Source organism: Dendropsophus ebraccatus, chromosome 8 (genome assembly GCF_027789765.1).
Source record: "Dendropsophus ebraccatus isolate aDenEbr1 chromosome 8, aDenEbr1.pat, whole genome shotgun sequence".
NCBI classification, from domain to species: domain Eukaryota; kingdom Metazoa; phylum Chordata; class Amphibia; order Anura; family Hylidae; genus Dendropsophus; species Dendropsophus ebraccatus.
The window spans coordinates 4,477,030-4,483,029 of NC_091461.1; the positions used below are offsets into that span (position 1 = coordinate 4,477,030).

Sequence of the window (6,000 nt, forward strand, 5' to 3'; positions counted from 1 at the left end):
GTAAGAAGCCGTATATCATCTGCTCAGCGTCTCCTCCTCCTGTCGCCTGCGCTGCATTATAATACGACGCCATCCCTTTAAGTGCTTGTGGTTTCTGGACTCCTATATGTGTGTATATATCTCTCCATTCTGTGTAGGTATACAGCAGTGTATTATATACTTATTATCCCTCTCCTGTATGAGTGTGTATATATCTCTCCATTCTGTGTAGTATACAGCAGTGCATTATATACTTATTATCCTCCTGTATGAGTGTGTGTATATCTTCCCATTCTGTGTAGGTATACAGCAGTGTATTATATACTTATTATCCCCCTGTATGAGTGTATATATCTCTCCATTCTGTGTAGGTATACAGGAGAAGGATAATAAGTATATAATACACTGCTGTATACCTACACAGCATGGGGAGATATATACACACCAATACAGTGGGATAATAAGTATATAATACACTGCTGTATACCTACACAGAATGGGGAGATATATACACACTAATACAGGGGGATAATAAGTATATAATACACTGCTGTATACCTACACAGAATGGGGAGATATATACACTCATACAGGAGGAGGATAATAAGTATATAATACACTGCTGTATGAGTGTGTATATATCTCCATTCTGTGTAGGTATACAGCAGTGTATTATATACTTATTATCCTCCTGTATGAGTGTGTATATATCTCCATTCTGTGTAGGTATACAGCAGTGTATTATATACTTATTATCCCCCTGTATGAGTGTATATATCTCTCCATTCTGTGTAGGTATACAGGAGGAGGATAATAAGTATATAATACACTGCTGTATACCTACACAGCATGGGGAGATATATACACACTCATACAGGGGGATAATAAGTATATAATACACTGCTGTATACCTACACAGAATGGGGAGATATATACACTCATACAGGAGGAGGATAATAAGTATATAATACACTGCTGTATGAGTGTGTATATATCTCCATTCTGTGTAGGTATACAGCAGTGTATTATATACTTATTATCCTCCTGTATGAGTGTGTATATATCTCCATTCTGTGTAGGTATACAGCAGTGTATTATATACTTATTATCCCCCTGTATGAGTGTATATATCTCTCCATTCTGTGTAGGTATACAGGAGGAGGATAATAAGTATATAATACACTGCTGTATACCTACACAGCATGGGGAGATATATACACACTCATACAGGGGGATAATAAGTATATAATACACTGCTGTATACCTACACAGAATGGGGAGATATATACACTTATACAGGAGGAGGATAATAAGTATATAATACACTGCTGTATGAGTGTGTATATATCTCCATTCTGTGTAGGTATACAGCAGTGTATTATATACTTATTATCCTCCTGTATGAGTGTGTATATATCTCCATTCTGTGTAGGTATACAGCAGTGTATTATATACTTATTATCCTCCTGTATGAGTGTGTATATATCTCCCCATTCTGTGTAGGTATACAGCAGTGTATTATATACTTCTTATCCCCCTGTATGAGTGTGTATATATCTCCATTCTGTGTAGGTATACAGCAGTGTATTATATACTTATTATCCTCCTCCTGTATGAGTGTGTATATATCTCTCCATTCTGTGTAAGTATACAGCAGTGTATTATATACTTATTATCCCCCTCCTGTATGAGTGTATATATCTCCCGATTCTGTGTAGGTATACAGCAGTGTATTATATACTTATTATCTCCCTGTATGAGTGTGTATATATCTCCCCATGCTGTGTAGGTATACAGCAGTGTATTATATACTTATCCCCTGTATGAGTGTATACTGTATATCTCTCCATTCTGTGTAGGTATACAGCAGTGTATTATATACTTATTATCCTCCTGTATGAGTGTATATATCTCTCTCCATTCTGTGTAGGTATACAGCAGTGTATTATATACTTATTATCCTCCTGTATGAGTGTGTATATCTTCCCATTCTGTGTAGGTATACAGCAGTGTATTATATACTTATTATCCCCCTGTATGAGTGTGTATATATCTCCCCATTCTGTGTAGGTATACAGCAGTGTATTATATCTCCATTCTGTGTAGATATACAGCAGTGTATTATATACTTATTATCCCCCTCCTGTATGAGTGTGTATATATCTTCCCATTCTGTGTAGGTATACAGCAGTGTATTATATACTTATTATCCCCCTGTATGAGTGTGTATATATCTCCCCATTCTGTGTAGGTATACAGCAGTGTATTATATACTTATTATCCCCCTCCTGTATGAGTGTGTATATATCTCCCCATTCTGTGTAGGTATACAGCAGTGTATTATATACTTATTATCCTCCTGTATGAGTGTGTATATATCTCCCCATTCTGTGTAGGTATACAGCAGTGTATTATATACTTATTATCCCCCTGTATGAGTGTGTATATATCTCTCCATTCTGTGTAGGTATACAGCAGTGTATTATATACTTATTATCCTCCTATATAAAGGCTGCGTTCACACTATGTATATTTCAGTCAGTATTGTGGTCCTCATATTGCAACCAAAACCAGGAGTGGATTAAAAACACAGAAAGGATCTGTTCACACAATGTTGAAAATTGAGTGGATGGCCGTCCTTTAATGGCAAATATTTGCTGTTATTTTAAAACAACGGCTGTTATATTGAAATAATGGCCGTTATTTACTGTTATATGGCGGCCATCCACTCAATTTCAACAGTGTGTGCACAGATCCTTTCTGTGTTTTTAATCCACTCCTGGTTTTGGTTGCAATATGAGGACCACAATACTGACTGAAATATACGTAGTGTGAACCCAGCCTGAGTGTGTATATATATCTCCCCATTCTGTGTAGGTATACAGCAGTGTATTATATACTTATTATCCTCCTGTATGAGTGTGTATATATCTCCCCATTCTGTGTAGGTATACAGCAGTGTATTATATACTTATTATCCTCCTGTATGAGTGTGTATATATCTCCCCATTCTGTGTAGGTATACAGCAGTGTATTATATACTTATTATCCCCCTCCTGTATGAGTGTGTATATATCTCCCCATTCCGTGTAGGTATACAGCAGTGTATTATATACTTATTATCCTCCTGTATGAGTGTGTATATATCTCTCCATTCTGTGTAGGTATACAGCAGTGTATTATATACTTATTATCCTCCTGTATGAGTGTGTATATACATTGCAAAAAACAGTGGGACGCGATATGAGGGGCGATTAGGGGCGTGTCTTTGGGTGGGATTGGGACGTGTCTTTAGGTGGGATTAGGGGCGTGTCATTGGGTGGGATTGGGGCGTGTCTTTGGGTGGGATTAGGGGTGTGTCTTTGGGTGGGATTGGGGTGTGTCTTTGGGTGGGATTAGGGGCGTGTTTTTGGGTGGGATTAGGTGCGTGTCTTTGGGTGGGATTGGGGTGTGTCTTTGGGTGGGATTAGGGCCATGTTTTTGTGTGGGATTAGGGGGTGTGTCTTTGAGTGGGATTGGGGTGTGTCTTTGGGTGGGATTAGGGCCATGTTTTTGTGTGGGATTAGGGGCGTGTCTTTGGGTGGGATTGGGACGTGTCTTTGTGTGGGATTAGGGGAATGTCTTTGGGTGGGATTAGGTGCGTGTCTTTGGGTGGGATTAGGGGCGTGTCTTTGGGTGGGATTAGGGGCATGTGTTTGGGTGGGATTAGGGGCGTGTCTTTGGGTGGGATTAGGGGTGTGTCTTTGGGTGGGATTAGGTGCGTGTCTTTGGGTGGGATTAGGGGCGTGTCTTTGGGTGGGATTAGGGGCGTGTCTTTGTGTGGGATTAGGGGAATGTCTTTGGGTGGGATTAGGGGCGTGTCTTTGGGTGGGATTAGGGGCGTGTCCATGTCCCTCTTTCCTCTTAGCCAAAGTTGGGAGGTATGCCCATGCTGCGGCTTGTTATATCATCGCCATGTTGTGATGTCACCGTGTCCATTTGTGAGGGATCTTTATACCTTGAAGGAATTCCTTATTACAACCTGTTACATTATATTATTCTGTGTCTATGTCCCACAATTCCTGGTACTGGAAATGGCTATAGGTTTCCCATTACTTCCTATGGATAATAAGGCGTCAGAGCGCACATTGTGTGGTGGGTTACATGCGTACGGAGTGGGGGGAGAAGAGATAGCCAGATCCTATACAGATGACAGCAATCACACATCAGATGGAAGGGATCATATGGGAGGAGGCTTCTCTATACGTCTCCAATCCATTATGGAGCCATATAGATGAGGAGGCCATGTATCCTGGGAGCGTTCCCTGTAAGATTCCCTGCACCAGCTCTCAGTCTCCTCAAGAAGAAACAATACACCCGACCCCTTCCCCCGAGATCTACCATAGAGAACACAGCAGAGGGAAGGATCGTCCTGCAGCCAAATCCATCCACATGGCCAGAGGGCGATCCCATCAGATCTGAGGAGAAGAAGATGGAAGATCACCCGGGACAGGGGACATAGGGGGAGATTTATCAAACATGGTGGAAAGTGAGACTGGCTCAGTCGCCCCCGGCAACCAATTCATTCCTGACAGACGCTTTGGAAAATGAAAGGTGGAATCTGATTGGTTGCCGGGGGAGACTGAGCCAGTTTCACTTTCCACCATGTTTGATAAATCTCCCCCATAGTCTTTACTTCTATCTTACAGATTGGATTGTAGTATGTTATAGAGTCAGAGGACTGGATATCAGTCTTAGGTGGAAATGGTGGAATCCCGCCGCGCTCACTGACTTGTCACAGGGATACGTCCAAAGTTTAGATGATTCGGGGTGTCACGGCTGAGAATCCCCTGGATCAGGAGGAGGAGTGGGGAGAAGAGTGTGGTAGAGCGCTTCACTCCCTGCTGCCAGTCATCTCTATAGACTTATGGAGAGGAGTGCAGGATGGGGGCTGATATGTGATATGTGGGTGGGGGTCTCAGCCAGGTGACTGACGTCTGCTGTAATGGCAGAGCCCATCTACATGGGACGGTCCAGGTCATCGTTACTAATCTCTTCTTTTCTTCTTTTTCTAGGAACATTGGACCATAATAGTAGAAGAGTAGAAAGCAAACAATAAAAAAGAACAAAAAAAAACATAAATGATAAATTAATTCTCTGATTTTCTTGATGATTAACAAATCTGTTTCTGATAAATCTTCTGTTTCCACCGATCAATAAATAATCTGCAAATCTCCTGCTGTCCATGTGTGATGTGTCATAGAGCTGGGGGATGTCAGGGGCCACACAGGAAGGACTCCGGGGCCCCTCTATCTCTACAGAACACCTCCCTGTCCATGTGTGATGTGTCATAGAGCTGGGGGGATGTCAGGGGCCACACAGGAAGGACTCCGGGGCCCCTCTATCTCTACAGAACACCTCCCTGTCCATGTGTGATGTGTCATAGAGCTGGGGGATGTCAGGGGCCACACAGGAAGGACTCCGGGGCCCCTCTATCTCTACAGAACACCTCCCTGTCCATGTGTGATGTGTCATAGAGCTGGGGGATGTCAGGGGCCACACAGGAAGGACTCCGGGGCCCCTCTATCTCTACAGAACACCTCCCTGTCCATGTGTGATGTGTCATAGAGCTGGGGGATGTCAGGGGCCACACAGGAAGGACTCCGGGGCCCCTCTATCTCTACAGAACACCTCCATGTCCATGTGTGATGTGTCATAGAGCTGGGGGATGTCAGGGGCCACACAGGAAGGACTCCGGGGCCCCTCTATCTGTACAGAACACCTCCCTGTCCATGTGTGATGTGTCATAGAGCTGGGGGGATGTCAGGGGCCACACAGGAAGGACTCCGGGGCCCCTCTATCACTACAGAACACCTCCCTGTCCATGTGTGATGTGTCATAGAGCTGGGGGATGTCAGGGGCCACACAGGAAGGACTCCGGGGCCCCTCTATCTCTATAGAACATCTCCATGTCCATGTGTGATGTGTCATAGAGCTGGGGGATGTCAGGGGCCACACAGGAAGGACTCCGGGGCCCCTCTA

General features: G+C 43.4%; 1 protein-coding gene across 1 annotated transcript in view; it reads left to right on the plus strand.

Annotated features, from left to right (window-relative positions):
• The window catches only part of LOC138798374 (uncharacterized), a 30,481-nt gene extending 25,318 nt beyond the window's left edge, over positions 1–5,163 (plus strand). The window contains exon 15 of the mRNA XM_069978798.1: positions 5,034–5,163. The gene's annotated coding sequence lies outside the window, so the exon portion shown is untranslated. The remainder of the gene's footprint in view (positions 1–5,033) is intronic.
• Positions 5,164–6,000: the final 837 nt, after the last annotated feature.